This window comes from Zalophus californianus, chromosome X (genome assembly GCF_009762305.2).
Source record: "Zalophus californianus isolate mZalCal1 chromosome X, mZalCal1.pri.v2, whole genome shotgun sequence".
Taxonomy (NCBI): Eukaryota; Metazoa; Chordata; class Mammalia; order Carnivora; family Otariidae; genus Zalophus; species Zalophus californianus.
Genome location: NC_045612.1, coordinates 25927648 through 25948868, shown reverse-complemented (window position 1 = coordinate 25948868; position 21221 = coordinate 25927648). Strand labels below are relative to the sequence as shown.

The following is a 21221-nucleotide window of genomic DNA, read 5'->3' as shown; positions in this document are numbered from 1 at the left end:
TGTCCTCGCCATAGGAAGCCTATTACTTTACTACACTACATGAAATAAAGAGTGGAAAAGAAAAACTGGGGCACCTGCATCATAAAGGCACACAATGACAGGTAATGTTCCTTGATGTGGTGATGCTCCTATGGGTACAGGTAGGGGGAAGAGAAGCAGAGATGTTTTTAATGACAGTAGGAAGACAAAAACTGAGCTCCTTTTCTGTTCAACTTTTTAAAGACTGGCACCACTAGGCCCACAATTCAGGAAGTGCACTATACTAACTCCTTACCTTTGCTTCAACAGAGAACTCAGGTAGTGAAAATTACATGGACACTTCTTTTGGAAAACATTTTGTCTTCTCCTTGTATGCCATATATTTTATCACTGCCATAAACTAATAAAGTAATCACATTTTTAAGCCATCATGGTTGGCTTGAGTTACTTTCTGAGTGTTTCAAGAGCCATAATTTTTGCCATTAGAGGAAAAAATAATTTTAGTAAAGAATAACTCAAATGATTTGGTGCTGATGGCACTCAAGTTTTGCACATGTGATATATATTGAGATAGAGCATGTTTCAAAAATGCAAATGGATGCATAATAGCATTGCAGGCAGAACAAATCAATATCTATTTCTCATTTTGTATGCTACTTATTAGGGAGTAGACTCTAATAACACATAATGTCTTATGTAAAAAAAGATATTGTTAGGGATCTTTGAAAAACTTGGCCCTTTTCATTTACACCTGATAACTGTAAAACATCATAACTTCATTAGAAAAACAGCATTGAAGCTCAAATGAAACAAAGCTACTTTAAGAATGCCCATATGCACATGAGGGAGTGAACATCATTTACACAAGTTTTATGATATGATGAATTTAAATAGCAGTGCCAACCAAGTTACCAACGTTTGCTGTTATTATTAATAACTACTCTGTCCACTGCACTTTGTTTTCTTTACAGTATTTTTTGTGTACACTATCTTGATTTTTCATCACCATAGCCTTGGCAAATAAACTAGAAAACCAAGACCTAGAGAAGTAATGTGACTTTCTCAATGTCACACAGCTAGTTAGTAACAAAGTCAGCAATTAAAATTCAAGGACTGAAATTACTAGTCTAATGTACTTATAGTGTAAAAATGAAAGGTTCACTATGTTTATGCTATAACATATTAAATATTGAGATAGTAGAAAACTTTACATTTAATCTTCTAAAGAGATTTTTGGAGAAACAGGCTACCAACAATGGTTGGATGTGAGGGTTGATATATCTTCATGTGTCTGCGAAATGAGATACAAATAATTGAAGACAGATAAAATTGCATATTAGGGAGTATTTAAATGACTATGGAATCCTAAATTCCATTTTGCTATAATCAAATCCCCACAACTAGTTTGGTTTGAGGTTGTTAGCTTCAGTCAGATATGATATTGTTGTTTAATCTTCGTTTCACCTGCAGACAACAAATATTGCAATGGAGTCCTAAGAGGCCCTTTGCAATTAACTTATGAGATACCTATAGGAAGCAAATGCCCATTCTTCTCAGCATTTAGTGCGCAACACACTCTCCCATTGACAGGATGTAGCAGCTTTAGGTCACCAAGCAGTATCTCTAGAGTACACTATGTAAAGCCTGAATGTAGACAGTAAGGATACAAAATGAAAAACTGACTAAACATTTGGCTTAAAGTAGCCTGAATAGTAGTAAGAACACAAAATCTGCGGTAAAATTGGGTGAACTGCAAACATCCCAAAGTGGATTTGAACAAGCAGATAGCAGCATCCTGAAATTTATTATCATAATTATCAGTTGTACAACAGCCTATATGAAATGATTTGGTGATTTCATTCTCATTCCCAATGGGCCAATGTTCACATCATTACAGTCATTGTGAAAATGGTAAGCTTGTTTGGACTGTCAGTAGAGCCTATTCCTAGGAAGTGGTCCCTCTAGGTGAGTCCAAGGGTACTTTTCAGGGACAATGACTTTTATTTTCATAAATTCCTGAGTATAAATACTCTGACTCCATAAAGAACTCCAGGCTTATGATTTGGGGCTTAAAAACAAACAAGGCAAAAAAAAAAGGGGTTCACTGAACACAGAATAAGAAGGGAAATCTCACATTACAAGTTAGAACAGGAGAAGCTGGCTACTTTTGTTTTCTATATTTTTTTTTTCCTCCATCCTACTTCCTTGCTGTCAAGTCATAAGTATCATATAGAAAACCCTGGATTGGCCTTTGTTTTCCACTGTCCTGCTTATCTAATCTAAGGAATTCCTCGGTAAAGTGGGAGTGTGACTTTGCTTTGTGTATGTGATAGGGCTGGTGTTCAGATCCAATAAGGTAATAAATAGAAAAAAGATTCAAATAAACTCTAATATGTTAAATGCACTGACTGATATGAGAAGCTTCTTTGCTCACCAGGTGCATTACCCGAATTGACTCAATAGTGAGATCTTCAAACCTGGCTTGATCATTACAATTTTCTACCCTCTGTGTATATGTGTGTGTATGCCTGTGTGCGTGTGTCTGTATTGCACCTCCACAGCAAGATATAAGGAACCCATGGCTATAAGTAAACATATTTATTATCATCTATTTCTTTAGTATCTCTTTTTTCAGATAAATACATCTAATAGGATTCTGGAATCTTCTAGAATTAAACTTGTAGGTCTTCAAGAATAACCTAAGGTACTTGCCATTCAGTATTTACTTCAGTCTCAGAGCTTAACACAAGGCCTGGTACATGGTAAGTGCAGAGTAAACTTCTGCTGAATAAATGAGCTACCCCTAAGCAGGGATCACCCTTTTTCTCTGTCCCCTCAGTCCCTGTGCATACTTTCCACTTAGATTTGTTGTCTTTACCAAGGTACTTTTGTTGTTAATGCTTATATTTAGTGTTTGCTGTATGTGGCCAACACATCTTAGGGTAACATCCAGTAAGTCACACTCTTATGCAATTCCCTCTCCCAGTCTATCACTTGCTTCTCTAATCAATAAGATACAGAAAAGGCAAAGGGATTTTTTCAGGTGTAATTAGGGCCCCTATATCAGTTGGTCTTAGCTTAATCAAAAGAGAGATTATCTTGGGTTGGTCTGATATAGTCAAGAGGGCTCTTTTGTAAAGAGGGTTAAGGCCACCTCTGAAGTTAGAGATTTGAAGCGGCAGAGACTCTCTTTCCTACCATGGCTGGCTTTGAAGAACCAAACTGCCCTGAACTCTACAGGGGCAAAGAAATTAATTCTGCCAACAACCTAAGGGAGTTGAAAATGGATCTTTCCCCAGTCTAGCCTCCAGATGAGAACAAGCTCAGCCAACACCTTGACACCTTGACTGGAGCCTTGTGAGACTCTGAGCAGAGAAATCTTCGAAGTCATGCTCAGACTTCTGACTTACGGAGATTGAGATAATTAGTATTGTTTTAAGCCCCTCAGTTTGTGATCATTTGTTACAGAGCCATAGGAAATCAATATACCCTGCATTTGTACAGATCATATTTCTCATCCTAGAGGATAAGCACTTTGAGGGAAGAAGATGCATCTTTTGCTTTGCTTCTCTCTCAGTGCTTAGTGCCCAGCCAAGTACACCACAGACATAGTGGCTGGCTGAAATAAATAGTTTCTACTTGTGAGCACTAGGTATTATACTGTATCTCCTGCTGAAACTGTTTTCTACTGAGGAAGTAAAACGCAATATACTGACTTCTGTTTTGTCACATATTTTTCAGCAGAGTGGCAAAAATTAGACACACATGAAAAACAGTGGAATTTGTGTACCTACTTATCAATGCGAGAAGCTTGAAAAATGACCACATTCCTTTTAAAGATGGCAATAATGTAGGATGAAAAAATAATTCAGAAATCTAATTACAATGAACTGACTAACAAACTGGTTATGGTGGCCACACATGGCTGGTATAAATCAGAATTATTTTCCTCTTTCTTAATTTGCTTCTCAGTCAGCCTATGACTTTGCTTTTAAAGGAACAGAGAAATAATCTGACCCTCAGATAATTTTTAATAGATTTAGTTTTTTTTTAAAGATTTTATTTTATTTATTTATTTGAGAGAGAGAGCACAAGAAGGGTAGGGTCAGAGGGAGAAGCAGAGTCCCTGACAAGCAGGGAGCCCGATACAGGACTCGATTCCAGGACTCCGGGATCACGACCTGAGCCAAAGGCAGTAGCTTAACCAACTGAGCCACCCAGGCGCTCAATTTTTAATAGATTTAGTTTTATCTCAAAACTAAACACTCTGAGCCCATGCTAATTTGCTCATGTAAAATACAGTTCTTTTAATAGCTATGTTTCTATTCAAAACCTTAACACTCTCCTTGCCAGTCAAAAATCAGTTTCTTAAACTCAGCAATATGTAAGAGAAGCCAGAAAAGTCATTTCTTCTTTTGATATTTTTATTTTCTTTTGTTCTCACTCTCTTCTTCTCTCTAGCTAAAATATTGTTTATTCACTATTTTAAAGGGAAACAGTAAATGGGAGAAATAGCCTGGAGAATCCAATCCTTCATTCCATTTTTATTATAAAAATCTAGCTCTATATTCTCATTTCAGTTGCGAGAAATATCAGACTTCAAGTAGCTTAATATTATTGGACAAGATAAAGGGCCATGAAGTGTTATCAGTGACTTGTTCTCAATGCTGAGGTAGTAGCTACCAGGAAATTCTAAAGCCTCTTTTCAGCAAGGCCTTTCTCCCCTTGTGAAAATGCAAACAGCACTGGGAGACCATCCCACAGGGCCTTAAGTGGCTCAGGGTGCCAAATTACTAAGTTTGTCAGATCCTTTTCTGGATTGGCTTTATGTTTTCCAGGGAGTAGACACAAAGGAAGAAGGTAAACACAAATTCCCTGGTTGCCTGAGGGAACAGCAGCGACCACTAAGACTTGAAAAAGTTACACAAGAAAGCAAGGTCCGCATTCCAAACTTGCTCAAGAAGTTTCTTATATCGAAGGGGGTGTGCCTGGGTGGCTCAGTCGTTAAGCGTCTGCTTTCAGGTCAGGTCATGGTTCCAGGGTCCTGGGATGGAGCCCCACGTTGGGCTCCCTGCTCAGCGGGAAGCCTGTTTCTCCCTCTCCCACTCCCCCTGCTTGTGTTCCCTCTCTCGCTGTGTCTCTCTCTGTCAAATAAATAAATAAAATCTTTTTTTTTTTTAAAGAAGTTTCCTATATTGAAGGCTGGGTGCAATGTAGTGTCAGCTGTCTGTGTTGCTGCCTACTGCTATGTATGAGTTGTAAGATTTCAATTTCAGATGCTTACTCGGGGTTTTTTCTATTTTAATTAGTCCTAAAATGAATTAAGACAATCTCATCATTCCTAATATGCATGCAAGAGAAACAGCAAAAAAAAAAAAAAACAAAACCAAACAAAACAAAAAACCTACAGTCTTGAATACATAGGACAATTGAAGAAGTTGACTCTGAAAAATTGCTGGCAGAAAGGAACAAGTTCCTCTTGTATACTGTCTCCCTCCACCCCATGGCCTTCATCACTTTTAGAAAATGCTCAAGGATATATATCCTCTAGGGAATTAAATGAACCTGGATAATCAGTAATAAGCCAGGAAGCTGGCCTGCTACTCCAGTCCTTTCTTCTGAGATGTTCTCCCTAAACATCCGGTAATTTAGCCATACCAGATGTTCCCTCAGACGCACCATAGATTGCATGCCTTTATGCTTTTACTTAGTTTAATATATCCACCTTAGATTCGCTTTCCTACCTTTCCTAACAGCCAAGTTCCTGGTCATTTTCTAAACCCCAAATAAATGTCATCTTTCTGTAGTACATTCCTAGACATAAAACATGAGATACAGTTAGAAGCTTCCTGGTCTCTTGTTCCATTATCACTTCATATGTACCTCAATTACTCTTCTTATTATATTATACGGTAGGGGGTTTTGTTTGTTTCTTTTTGTGTTAATTACACCCCAACTTCTACACTGTGAACACTTCAAGGGCAAAAATCCTGTCCTATCACAGTGTATATCACAGTACATGACACATAGTGTGTGCTCAATTTATGTTGGCTGGATTGGATTAGAAAATTGATATTAGAGGTCCAGAAAAGAAAAATGACCAAAATAGCTCTTTCCTGCCAAATGGGGACTTGTTTCTCACAAATGGATTCCCCAGATCTAAAGACCCAGAAAAAATTCTTTTTGACTGGAATATTACTTCAGTACAAGGGCTTTAGGGCAATAATTTCACAGGAGGCCTCTATACTCTTTTTTAGCTACCAAATGGATCAGAATTTCATGAAAAGAGTCTCTCTTTGTTCACACTCGAAATTCTTTCAATCCAGGTGATAAGCAATTCACATTTCATCTAAATCATTTAATAATTTTATGTAATCCATAATGTAATAGATTTAATGAAGGAAAGAGAAGTATAAGACATTGTTCCTATATTCAAGACCCTTGGTAGTTGTGGAGATCATTTTAATGCACAAGAAAAGAGAGTATGACTATCCAAACATGCAAAACTCTGCATTCTGACTATATAAATGTTGTAGGAATTCAAAAAATGGGAAAGTCAACTTAAGAGTCATGCAGCTTGGAATATTTCATGGGTCTTAAAAGATGGAAAGAATTTAATAATGCAAAAAGAGTTGAAATAAAGTCTGCCTGAGACTTAAAAACATCTTAAAGAATTCTAGAGCATGTGAGGAAACAGAGATGATTCAGCCCTAACTCCTCATTTATATAAGAAGATGTAAACCTAGATAGACCAACTGACTTACCCAAGGTTCCACAGTGAATGCGGGCAGAGTTGGGAGAGATCCTTCATTGTTCCTATCAGCTGGAGTCATCTCCTACAACACCTCCTTTAAATTATACAGAGACTATTTTCTATTTGTGTGGGGGGAGATGCACTCAGATGCTTACTTGCTTGCTAGGAGAAACACCCTGCTAAAACATTGTCTAGACCAATTTTTAAAAGAGAAACTAGAAATGTTGACAATATAGCCATAAAAACTTTAGTAAATCTATTGCATTTAAATAACAACAGAAAATGGCTTCTGGGGAGGGGGAGGTGTGAAACTAGAATGACATTTCTATTATAGACTTTGTGTTATAAAGAAGTGAGTTATGTCATCATCTTCACAGGGAACTGGATTTCCCTAGAAATATAATTGAGCTTGTTTTATGAATGGCTTATACTCTTTCCTTCTTTTTTTTCAAAATTAGCCAATGACTAAAAAAAAAAAAAAGGCAATGCCCAGCAGAGACTACGTTGAGACTGGATATCTGAAAGAAGTTTCTTTCTTTTTTACATGCTAATCCCCGACATGCAGTAACAATTTTAATTTATGTCTGGAAGCATCTGAGCTGCAAGAAAGTGAGGCTACCGACATCTGGCTTGATAAACCACACAGCTGTAAGCAAACTGATAAATTAAATTATTTAAGTATCCCCATTTAATTTCCAACATCTCTAAGGACAGGATGACAGACTGAAATGTGTCAAATGCAAAGAAACCAGCCTAAACTCATCTCAAACATGACACTTAAAGTAATTCAATAGTATTCCACATTTTACAAACAGACATGAAAACACATTTCACCCTATCAATATAATTTGTGGTGCCCAAGTAGAATCATGCCATGATATCCCACAAGAAGCATAATTTAGCGTGGACATAAATTTTACTTAAAGATTCAATTATTGTCTTAAATATAGGACTATGGGGAAAAATCTCAGTATGTTGGGTATAATCCCCTCAGTCTAATATATTAGAGGAAATGAGACAAGTCATCAGGAGACTTTTGTTCTCCTGTTTTGGGACAACATAGTTATCACCATCATTGCATTTATATATTAATTCATCCAACACATATTTAGAAATACCTACTCCATGCTATGTACAGAGCTAGGTGCTGGGATCTAGCAGTAAATAAAGATTATCCAGCCTACATCATCATGAAGCTTATTATCTCAGTCTCAATGGATAAAATGCACTGATTGTCCTTCTAAACATTGGAAGTCATTAATTCAGGATCAATTTAAGTCCTTTCCCTCCTAGTAGCTCATGAAAGACATATATATAATATCAACCCTAATAAAATATATACACCTGGCTACAAAAGGGATACTACACACATGCAGGAAAAGATGGACTCCAAAAAATCTGGTTCCAAAAGTGATTCGCTCATTGCTGCTCGAAGTAGGAGGTAACCTGCTCCTCAATCAATCACAGACCAAAATACACCAAGTTCCTGCTGTGGGCAAGGAAATACACTAAGCTTTAGGACGGAATTAATGAGCAAGATATTAAACTGTCTAAACTAGAGGTAAAGCTCATAGCAGTGATACCAAAAAAAGAAAAAAAAAGGAGGGACGTGAAAGACATTATGAAGCACTGAACGGACATAATGACAGATTATATATGGAATGCATAGTACAAGAAGAGAGCAAGGAAAACTCAAGGTTTTAAGCCTGAGTAGCTGGAAAAATGATGGTATCACTGACAGAAACTGAGAAGGTGAACAGGGGATCCAACCTTGAAAAGAAGATGTGCTTACCTTTAGAAACATGATGAATTTCAGACATCAGCAGAATATCCAAGGATACACATGTGGCAAGAAGTTGGAGGTATGGGACTATAGTGAAAGAAATAGGTTTTAAACTTGATTTATGTAAGAAATACCAGTTAAAGTTATAAATGTAGATGAAATCCCCAAGTATGAAAAGGTAGAGGGAGGAAAACAAGTAATGGATCTTAAATATATACACAGTTTGAATATAGAAAACAGAAAATAATCCAGGAAGAAATCTCCAGTTTATTTTCTCAAGGAAGATTCATAGGAAATGAACAACATTGATATCAGACAAAGAGAAGATAAGTTCTTCTCAGAATGGCAATATGGATAGGCACAGGATGAGGGGATACCAGAAAATCAGGTTTCTCTGATTTACCTTATCTATTGATTGATTGATCAATCTTGGCTACTGCAAACATTTTGGGGGGAGCAGAGGGAGAGGGAGAGAGAGAGAGAGAGAATCTGAGGCAGGCTCTACACCCAGCACCCCCCTGACACCGGGCTTAATCTCACAAACCTGAGATCATGCCCTGAGCCAAAATGAAGAGTCAGACACTTAACCCACTGAGCCACCCAGGCGCCCCGGCTACTGCAAACATTTCAAGATTATATTTTCAACTATACATACTAGAATCATTCTTTAGAGGGGTCATGTTAGGGTCCTTTAGTTGAAGTATTCCATAATAAGAACACTCTCTGTGCGGGTGTCTGTAATTCTGCTGCCATATCCAAATGTCCAGTCCAAGATTCAGATGCTTTAACTTAGGAATTCCTAAATTGGGGCACCCAAACAATAAAAACAAGTCAGAGTAAAAATAAAACAGGATTCCTCTTTTAATGGATTTAATAACAAATAGAGATATAAGAAAATAGTAGCCCAAGCCTTATTTGAATAATGGCCATGCCACTTAGTGACCTTAGCCAAATTACTTAACCTCTCCTGGCCTCAGTCTTCTAAACTTCACAATTGGAGATGATAATAGAACAGGCTTCATAAAGTTATCATGGGGATTAAGTGAGATAACAGGTTTAAAATGAATAGAACAGTTCTTGGCATAAAGCAATTGTTCATAACTTGCTAGATCTCTCTCCCATATACATGCACATGTCAATTAGCAACACATAGAAAACTGTATAATTTTTTTAAAAAGGAAGCTAAAAACCAAATTTTCTATTGTTATTTAAAATATAAGTATGTCAGTCACATGGGATTATCTGTCCTAGACAGAAAAGTGAAAGAACAAGGTGAGAAGTCATTTATAAAGACCTTCAACATTTATAAAATAAAAAACACAAACTCAAGAATGAGAAGAGAAAATATAAAGCGAAGAAAGCATATTCACCTTCTTTTGCCAAATGTCAAGAATGAGGAAAAAAAAGAGAAGATCCTCATGTGGTTTGGTAAACTGGAAATTTTAAATGGGAAATTATTATTTGAGGAATGGTCTATATGCAATCCCCATTCGAATTCTAGTCTTATCCAAAAGTATTATCATTAAAAAAAAAAACATAAATGATCGTAAAACACCAGAAATAACTATCAATGCTATGCGGATATCAAATTTTTTCTAGGCCAGTTTTATTTCCTTCCATGATAAAATGACAAGTCAGAGATGAAGGCAAAATGGTAAAATAATCTATTTTGATTTCAATAAGAAATCTAATTTAAATTCTACGACATTCTTAAAAGCAATGAGAAAAAAAAGGCTTACACTAGACTTCAGTAGTCTCAGTATACTGAAGGGCCCTGACAAGCCTGGAGCAGTGCTAAGGAGGGCCAGTGGCAAAACTAAGAAACAAGTAGTGGCAAAAGGGAACAGGAAAAGATATAGAGAGAAAAAATAAGGAGAAAGAAAAAGAAAGGAGGGAAAAATCAGTGCTGTGACAGATTTGTCCAGTTATTATTTATGAAGCACTTAAGAACAGTGCCTGACACATAAATGCTATATATATTTGCTAAAATAAAGAGTTCTACACTCAGGCCTGACGACATGACTCCCTTACCCTTTGTGTAGACATTCATATTCTTGAAAGCAGAAGCCTAGAGCAAATGATTTCTCAAGGTCCTCTGCAGCTCAGCTATTTCATAACTCTATGTTTCTCATCATTTTTAAGAGATTTCACTAGAGGAAAAAAACTGATGATACTGTCGACACATCAGAGTTCTATTTTCTACGTCATCCTTTCCCATTTTACCTAAAGGTATAATAGAACTGCTTTTTAAAAGACAGCATTCATTTGGTAAATTTCTTAGAATTTGTGGGCATTATTGTCAGCATGACTCCCTTTTTTTTATTATTATGTTATGTTAATCACCATACATTACATCATTAGTTTTTGATGTAGTGTTCCATGATTCATTGTTTGCATATAACACCCAGTGCTCCATGCAGAACGTGCCCTCCTTAATACCCATCGCCAGGCTAGCCCATCCCCCCACCTCCCTCCCCTCTAGAACCCTCAGTTTGTTTCTCAGAGTCCATAGTCTCTCATGGTTCGCCTCCCCCTCCGATTCCCCCCCCATAGTAAACACATTAACAACTAGTATTCTTTAAACAGCCTGTTCATTTAAAAGGTAGCCCTTGTCAGTAAGCTCTACTGTAAATCATTTGGTACACGGAACTCTCTGTTCCCATCAGTAATGAAGTAGGCATTTTTATTCAAATGTAGCAGGATGTTCAGCTCCCAGGATAATGATTAAGCAAAGATCTCCTTTTTTATTCTGCAGACAAAGCAGATACCATACTTACAGTTTAGGCTCTCGGGACAAAAATCTTAATGGAGGCCAAGATTTCCTCAGACTTTATGGAAATAACCTTTTAAAAAGTTTGCATTCTGTGGTCCCTCTCTGTGGCAATTCTGATTTCTTTTTTCTGGGGTCAGAATGTTCTTGACAGGTCTCCCACTCCCTTGCTACTTTAATAGTAATGTGATTTCCTCACTTCTCCTCCTAATGAATATTTCATCTGTCTGAAGGAATAATCATTGTGTGTTTACCAAATGACAAAATGACTTACGAAAATGTACTTAACTGGAAATCAACCTTTCTTAGAATTACCAATCTTCTTTGAGCTCCTTCCTCTGCCTCCTCACACTATTGTGAACAGTAAAATGAATAGTAACGTTGTGTGCTCGCTTGTGATTAAAGCTATAAACTTGGTGCAAATTAGTACTCATAGATGGTACTCACATCATACAGTATGTAGGTGTAAGCTTGGATCAGGGCATGCCCATAAGTGCATCTTTTATTTTGTGTTCATACACAGTATACAAAATATTCAAGCATCAATCAAGGTGCTTTTGAACAAAGCAGGGTGTAAAATTAAATAAAACTAAAAAGGGCACTGAAAACTTGTACTGTTTATGTTAATTTATCATTAAAGCTTTACATCATACACAATGAATTATACCCATCCGATTTAACCAGGTGAGAATGTTGCAAATAAGAGGAGAACAAAATCAGTCATCTATCACACCAGGTGATAGCCAGCCATGTCAGTTAAAATTTAGCTTTCAAAATTGAGGTTCGCATGCAGTAGTATATATAAGTCTGCGATAAAATAGGTAGCTGGTGTGTTCTTGGCAAACAGCCATTTAAAATCATGTAAGTTGAATAGTTTCATCTGACATTTGTCAGACATCTAGCAAAAATAGGACAATATGTGAAGGTCACCAATTCAATGTCTATCCTATAGAAAAGACCCTGGCTACTTCAGATAATGTGCCACACGGCATGGGAGTACATTACTGCTTTGTACTTATTTCAGAATTTTTGTCATTGTTTTTTTTTTTATTTTTCTTTAGCTTTTGAAAAAAAGAATATAAAGTGATTCTCAATATACTTTGGAAGTGTGTTAAGCTGAAGAAATAGTGATTTCAAATTTACTAAGGTGAAATGGAGGGCTGGACTTTGCCTCACCCAAAAGACACTTCTGCTGCATTCAGCTGTCAGGGTAGGAATATCATGGGGCTGAAATAACACCCCTAAAGAACATCTGCTCAGAGAGATTTTCAGAAACCACAAGAGCCATTTCTATTAACTCTGAACCCATTTCCTAAACATCTAATGTGGGACTTCTTGTCGGCAAATATGTATGCATTTCCAATTATGGCTTATCTATAAACACTTAGCAAAAGCCTACAGCCTTGTTTTCAGTTTTATGGTTGTTTTTCTGTTTTTTCCCCCCCTGAGGTAGAGGAATAAGTACCAACTGAGCAATGCTTCCATTTTCTTTAAAAGATCAGAGCTAAATGCCAGAAGAAAATGAATGCAATCTACAAGTTAAGGTTCATTATGGGTCTTGCACATGGAGGTGTATGAATGGTTGTCCTACCCACAAAATACAAGTATGTAATCAGTCACTAAGATGAGTAGACTCCAAAAGAGAATGATGGCACAGTTAAATGTATCTTTTCAAGGAAGTTTATGGCAGTAAATGGCTATAATTGACCATCGTATCACATTTCTGCCCACACATTAAGGATGATTCTACAGTTTCATGGAAGTATAAGCTGACAAGTTAATGGAGTATCCATATCTATCCATCGATCTATCAATGTATCGATTATTGATCTGTCAGTCTATTGATCTATCAATCCATCATCTAATCTGTAAGGATATACCATATGCCAGAAAAGTTCAGCTTACCTGTACAACTGCCCCCTTGCAACAAAATCAAGTCTATCTGTTTAATTCTTCTTGCTTAGTATCCACTTCTGCTCCTCTAAAATCTAATAGGCCCTGTTTTATTCCTCATCTCACCATTGCATGTAGGATATTTTATCCTGTTGTAAGATCTTTGTCTACTCTCAAACTTAGAGAGATGGCTTATAGCTTTGGTATAAAATCTGACCATTACTGAAATAGGCCACACACAAAAAAAGGAAAGAAAATAAAGGAAAAACGGGCAACCTACATGATACTCTCTTACTCTCCCCTACTTAACAGCACGGATATTCTGCCATACTTTGATTTTTCTTTTTGGTGAAGCAGTAGAGAAAGCTAGGTCACTGGAATGTTCAAGGGGAATTTTAAAATGAACATGTTTGGGATTCACTGATCTATACTATAAAAAGGATGATTGTCAGCTATGAGAAAATTTAACACTCAGAAATCCTTAAAGGATTGACTGCACATACACCAAAAGCCCAATCTAACTACATCTGGACCTGTATCTTGACTATTCCGATTTTGCATAATAAGAAGATGATGACCAAACTGAAATAAGGAGATAAACTTTTCTTAAATTAAGAACAAACAAAAACTAAAGCTTGTTATTTTTTTTGAGATTCTCTCATTTAAATGTTTCATATACTCCTCAAACTCAACAGGTATAAAATGGAAATTATTATCCTCACCTACGCCCCCCATTTCCCCCCACCAAGGCCAAAACCTGTACTTTTACTCCCTGAAGGTAAATGGCACCAAAGCAAATGAATGGAGTTGGGGTAGGAGTAGGGGTGGAGTGAGGTGGGAGAAACCGTTACAAAAGAACAGAGTCAAGATATCCAGAAAAGGGCCCAGGGTCTGATTAGAAATCATGTTTAAAGATTTTTAGCTGACCCTAGGGTCATGAAAAATTTTTTTCAACTCAGTTTCAACTTGATCTTAGTAATACTGAGAGGTATTACCATCTACCCAGTCTCCCAAGCCAGAAACTTTTCTCTCACTTCTTATATCTAATGAGTGACCCATGCCTATTAGCATATGTCAAATCTCATGGTTCTCAAAGTGTAATCCCTGGACCAGTGGCATCAGCAACCCCTGGAAACTTGTTAGAAATGCAAATTCTTCAAGCACCTGGGGGGCTCAGTCAGTTAAGTGTTCAACTCTTGATCCTGGCTTAGGTCATGATCTTGGGGTTCTGGGATAGAGCCCCACGTCGGGCTCTGTGCTCAGAGAGGAGTCTGCTTGGGATTCTTTCTCCCTCTCCCTCTGCCTGTCCCCTCTACTCGTGCTCTCTCTCTCAATAAATAAATAAATAAAATCTTGGGAAAAAAAGAAATGCAAATTCTTGGGCCCCACCCCAGACCGACTGAAACAGAAACTCAGGGGAAAGGTCTAGCAATTTGCAACTTAACAAGCCCTCCAAGTGATTCTGATATACATTCAAGTTTGAGAATCATTGTTCAAATCTATCCCTTTATGATTATTCCCACTGTCAACTGCCACCTGGCCCTCATCATCTCTTATCTGGCCTATGGCAACAGTCTCTTAATTTGTTCCCTGGCCTTCAATATTGCATCCTCCAAGCCATCCTTTATACTATCATCTGAGTGAACCCTTCATATCACAAATGTGATTATTAGTGTCCTTCCCTAGTTCCTTCATGCCTATAGAAACGGTTTTTAAACTGTGTTCCTAAGTGAATTTGTTTCCAGCATTGCTCTCATGCAAGACAGAGGCTCAGTAGGTAGTAGACCAAACTTCAAATTTCACAAGTAGCTTTACAAAACCACTGACCAACAAGAGAAAGGAGATACTCCTTGGGACATAGAAGTCCCTCTTGATCTATCCCCAGCCTACCTCTCCAACCTCATCTTTTCTCATGCTTACCTTCCACATCACCCTTTACCTATATAGAAAGAATGCAGCTCCTCCAAGGGACAAGGACTATTGGATGTTTCTTTGCCCCTGCTTCTTTTGCTTAGAACATCTGCCCATCCTTGCCATTTGTTCACCAGATAATGCCAAATTGCTCTTCCCTATCTCCTATCAGTCAACACTTTTAGGATGGCTCCAACATTACTAGCATCACCTTCTACATGAAGCCTTTTCAAATGTCTGCTTCTCATCCCTCTATTAGATGCAATTGATTAGCTTCTCTTCATGCTCTCACAGTGGCAGTAACAGTAGTGAGAGTGATAGCTGATCTTTATGAGCATGTACTATGTTATAGGCAATCATCGTGCAAAGTGCCATCTTAAACCTCACAAGTTTATGCGGTATAAGGTATAATTATTATCCTCATTTTATTTTATTTAATTTAAGCATAATTAGCATACAGTGGTGTTTTAGTTTCGGGTGTACAATATAATGATACAACAATTCTATACATGACTCAATGCTCATCATGATAAGTGTTATAACCCCCATTTTAAAGATGAAGAGACTAAACTTTAGAAAGATTATATTTAATCTACTTGCCCAAGTTGTACAGCAAATATGTGGCAGAATTGGATCACCTTATCTACTTAAACCCCAAAGCATATGTACTTAACCTCTACAGCATAAGGCCCAGGCTCATAACACATGAGTTAGGTAAGCAAGAAATAAGACGAAAGGAGGTGGCAGACATTAGGGAACAGAAGAGGGTACACTCAAGATATAAACATTAAAAAAAAAAGGAAGGGAGGAGGAGAGAGAGGAAAAGAAGAGTTCTGGGTTGCAAACAAAACATATCTGAAGACTGATCCTGAGAAGTAGGCCACTAGCTTGAGACTCCTGTTCCATACTATATTCAATTCCCAACTTTATGCTTGTCACAAAACCCATGTCGGGATAATTTATTAGGATAGTAGTGCCTATATCTTTCTTGCTGCTGTAGGTGTTCCATGAAAGAAAGGTAATTTTCTACTTGTCACCTATCCACAAACCTTGCATCCTAGACATCAAGGCAGAGGGATGAGGGACAAGGGGATGAAATAAAGGGACTTAAGTGGTCCATAGAAGGAGAGAGAAGGAAGGCTATATTCTCCTTGAGACAGTCAGTGGGATTTTAGGGATCTCAAAATGGTTATACTTCTAAAGGTGGGTCCTGATAATGCATATCCAGGAAAAAAAATGGTCACTAGACAAATATTCCCTGATCAGAATAAACTATGCTTTTTAGCAATCATGACTGCTGACTAGAGACTCTGCTGCAGATTTTCTGTATTGAATAAACCTCAGTGTACTAGTTTTCTATTGCCACTATAATAAACTACCACAGACTTGGTGGTATAAAATAATCCAGATTTATCTTACAGTTCTGGAAGTCAGAAGTCTGAAATGGGTCTTGATGGACTACAGTGAAAGTGCTTGCAGGGCTACATTCCCTTCTAGAGGCTGTGGGGGATAATCCTTTTCCTTATCCTTTCCAGCTTCAAGAGGTCACCCCCATTCCTTACCTTGTGGCCACTGTCTTCAAAGCCAGCAATGTCGGCCGACATCTTCTCAAGCTGCCCTCTCTCTGGTTCGCACTTCTGCCTCCCTCTTACACTTTTAAGGCCCCTTGTGATTACAATGAGTTCACCCAGTTAACCAGGATAATCTTCCTATTTTGAGGTCAGCTGAATGGCAACCTTAATTCTATCTGCAGTCTTCATTCCCCTTTGTCATGTGATGCAACCGATTCACAGGTTCCAGGGATTAGGACATGGACATCTTTGGGGGGCCATTCTGCCTACCATGACCAGTGATTCTTAAAGACTTTCTGAGTCGGGAGCTATTTGAGATTATATATCTCACTGCCCTATTGAGTAGGTTCTGATATGTGAATATTTTTAATTAAAATATATAATACGAATGCCATGAACAAATAAATTCATATGCATTCCATACCTACAAGCAATTATTTTATTTTTCTGTGTATAAGTCAGGCCTCACCTCTCTACCATGAGCTTGTGGTTGGGGACTATGACCCTTATCGGTTTTTGTTTCCCCAGCACCTAGTACCATGCTTGGCACACTGTAGAAATTTTTGTTTGTCACAGTAATAAATAAGTGAAAGATGCTTCTTCTGGGGGGAAAAAAAACATTTGTAGAATTGTATTTGTTACTTAGTTCAAAGCTATACATATCTCGAAAGCTGAATCTAGTGCCAAAAAAGGAAAGGGAAGCTGAACATACACTATTTTAAAAATCCATTTAAAATAGATGTCAGAGGTGTTTTTTAATTATTTCGACTATGGATCATTCATCAGTGGAATAAGGAGCAAAAAAGAAAAGGGAACTGCTCCCCTAAACCATATGAATTCTTATATTTCATTTCAAATCAATAAAGGGAAAGTCACTTCTAAAATATTATGATTCATGAACTTTATTTACCACTCTTTCTTTTGGTTTGATCAGAATAGCCATCTTTGTATGGTACTAGAATTGTTGATATTTTATTGCATCACCACATCTCATTACTATGTAGTAAACGCTATTATTTATGGCCACTACTCCATCTGATGTGAGACAGAAAAATTATTGAAGGCTTGCCATCTCAGGAACAGGCATTTTATAGGGATGAAGAGCTGACTAGGAAGAGTCAATGGTCCTTCAGCTGCCCCTCAGATCATTAACTCCAAGTGGTTATTTGCTCCCAGGCACTGTCCTATGCCTAGGTTGTTACTGCTGTGATATGCAGATGAAGAAGAATATCTTTTAAGGGCTTTACTATGAGCTCAATGCTCATGAAGGGTGCCAGATTGAAAGCACTGGAGTCTGAACTCATCGGGTTATGCACTTGGCTGGTTCCAAGTTACAGAAAGATGCCTGACCTTGAATGACCACCTTGCAAGAAGGAGAAAACATAAAGTTTTGCTGAATTTCAAGAGACTTAGGGGCAACACATCAGTATCCCAAAGTTAAGCATGTTTATCAAGGAGGAAAAAAGGACTACTAACTAAAATTCTACTTGACTCTATTTATTATAATGCCAGTACTGGTGTGTATGTGATGGTGGGGGGGCAGTGGTGTTGGGAGCCACAGTTACTTTAACATAAAACATAAATGCCCTATTACGGATGCACTAAAACACTTAAACAAGCAGCCATCTTTTTAAGAGCTGGTATGTGTTTTTGCACACTTGAGAAGGGTCCTTAACTTTCCCAAAATCATAGACTGAGGAGGAAGAAAGTTAGAGCTATCCAAAGTTTTTATTACAGATATGAGAAAACCAAGGCTCAGAGTGGAAAAGTGACCCAAGGAGGACCATATCAGCAGTATAAGACCGGGAGCAGAGCCTAGATTTCCTGATTAATGGGCAAAGGCTTTTCTAGTATACCATGTTGTCTCTCTAAGGGAGGAAAACTGGCTGCTCTCTGAACCTTTTAAATATTTAGTGCCAATTATTTTTGTAAGTGTGCATTCTTTTGGCCTTTTAGGCATTTTTCCTCCATTCTGATCTAGTCATTCACCTAAGGTTAGGAAGACTATCATTTTTCACACACTTAAGCCTTTATAAGTATGAAAAAATACCTCTCAGTTAATATTACACAACTGGCAGACTCACAATTCCCAAATTAAGAGCATTATTTTCACAAATGATACAAAATGCAAAAATCTCAACTTCCTTCCTCAGTGAGTTTCTTTTTTAATTCTGTCATTTTATTTTCTGATACATTTTTTTCCTATAGTGATCAAAATTTTTGACAATAGTATTCCCTAAAGGCAGTACCTCAAGAAGAATGGCAAATGGAACTACATGCATAGTAAAAACGGACAAATCCATTTAAAATTCCCATTACAGATTAATCTCAATTAACTGGAACCCAATTAAAAAAAAAAACCTTAACGTAAGGTTTGTACTGTATTTTTCAATTGACAATGCAAATTCCAAGACTTTAAGGATTTCATTTTTTATGTAATCTCATTGTTTTACATACTTTAGACAAAGTATCAAGTGATTCCAAAGACTTATCACAAATTCAGATCATCCTTTTGACTTTTTTACAAGTTGGGATGAGAATTCATATTTGAATAATAATGTGTAGCACTACCAAATATAGGTACCAAAGGAAAAAAATTAATATTCTTTATTTCTTACTAAGTACTGAATATTGACCAATATTTTTAATAAGAACGAAAGCCAATGAGGGAAGTCTTTCAGGTAACTGTAGATTTTGATTAATCTAAAAGTCTCCCCACCTTGCCACATTTTCTCGCATATTCCATCTACCAGTGGACTGAATAGAGGAGCAATTGCTTTATCAGTATTCCAGGCGAATTCTATCTACTTTGGCACATTTACCAAAAGAAAAGTCACAATAACTTTTGCCCAGTAGTTGTGCAATAAATATTTACTGAGTGTATAGACAGGTAGAGGGATGGATGAAAGGAAGGATGGAAGGGTAAATAAATGAATGCAATACCATGTCAATACAGATATTTTACTTGAGACTTTCCTAAAAAATTAAAACATTCATTTTAGGAGGCAAATATTTATTTTGTCAGTAAAATTCTCTGAATGAAATTTTTTCCATTGATACGGAGAAATGCCATGCTTATTTTCAATCAGTAAGAACTACTAAATGGTTCTACAAACATCCTCATTGGCCACTGCTGTTCCCTTGTACTTTGCAGATATTCCCATTAGTCAAGGAGTCTCTTGGTTTTAGCAGCTGTATATAGAAAAGGTCACAGGATCATTCAAATATGTAGGACAGCTTGCATATTTGATTTTGCAAAGACTCTCTAACAATTATGGCATACAGACACAAACTTATCTATACCATGGCCAAATAGGTTTTTAAAGGTTTAAAATAATGCATTTAATTTACATGATACTCAATGAATATAACTGATTATAGCAGTGAAACATTCCGTTCCTTTCACATTATACAACAAAGTGTTCAATTCCCCAAGTAAATTTCAGTGTAGAATGCACATACCTTGATAGATCCAGAAGTTATGGGAATCAAAAAGGAGACAGCTGAATAAAGGTCACCCTTGTAATTCCTGTAAACAAATTAGGCCAAATTATCCTTCAAACATATGTACAAGCAGGTCCAAAGCAGTCCTTCTATGAGGGAAAGGAAGAGACACATGAGGGGTTGGAGTGGGAGGAAGCATGGGTGTTGTGAATGTAAGACTTCATTTTGCAATTCACAAGGAATAATGGGGTCAGTCTCTTAAAAGGTCTGCTTGAAACTTCAATCATATTAACTATGTTGCTAATAAAGAATTTAATTAACAATGAGTATACCTAGAGGGCTATGGAATTCTCACCCATAAAGACTGTCCCAACTTAACAATATTCAATTATTGCTCAATATACCACTCATTTTGAGACGAAATACCCACAATTTCAAGTTTTCACCAATGTAAATAATTTATGGTAATTTAAATTTCTTATAGTAAAATAGTCCTTTATAGTTTACCAGAAACATTCATATACACATTTCATTTAATCCTCAAAACAACCCTGAGGAAACAGGCTGAGAGGTTAAATGGCTTTGCACGGAGTCACATGTGTGGTTAGTGGCAGAGCCAGGACTAGAATCCAGGTCCCATCACTTTCAGCTCAGTCATTTTTCCAATGTCCCACATGACTTCCTTCATGACAGTTATAAAATTAACTATATGTCTCCGTGGGTCACACTTGGTACTGGGCAGTAGGGCAGAAAATATGTCCTATAATAATCCCTACTATTTCACCCAACTTGAGAGATACATGTTTCTCTACATATACACACATGTGTGTATGTGTGTATACATATTTTATTGAAACAGAAATGTTAACAATATATTGATAAATGAAAAAAAGCACATTATAAAGTACTTACATGAGTCCAGCTTTTAAAAAGACATATATGTATGTAAAATATATATGATTTTCATCTTTCTGTGTCTATATTTTCTAATTTTTCTATAATGAACAAATATTACTCGTACATAAAATAGCTATGTTTTAAATTCTACAAAAAGCCATTTTAGGTGGGTGGGGGGATGGAGGAAATATGGGGTGGGAGTGAAGGAGGGCACTTGTG

General features: G+C 37.1%; 1 protein-coding gene across 3 annotated transcripts in view; it reads right to left on the bottom strand.

Annotated features, from left to right (window-relative positions):
• Nucleotides 1-21221, bottom strand: part of TENM1 (teneurin transmembrane protein 1) — a 771573-nt gene that overhangs the window by 735172 nt on the left and 15180 nt on the right. For 2 of the 3 annotated variants that reach the window (XM_027608817.2, XM_027608818.2), the window contains exon 2: nt 20124-20190. The exons of the other annotated variant lie outside the window; for it this stretch is intronic. The gene's annotated coding sequence lies outside the window, so the exon portion shown is untranslated. The remainder of the gene's footprint in view (nt 1-20123; nt 20191-21221) is intronic. 3 annotated transcript variants of the gene reach the window in all.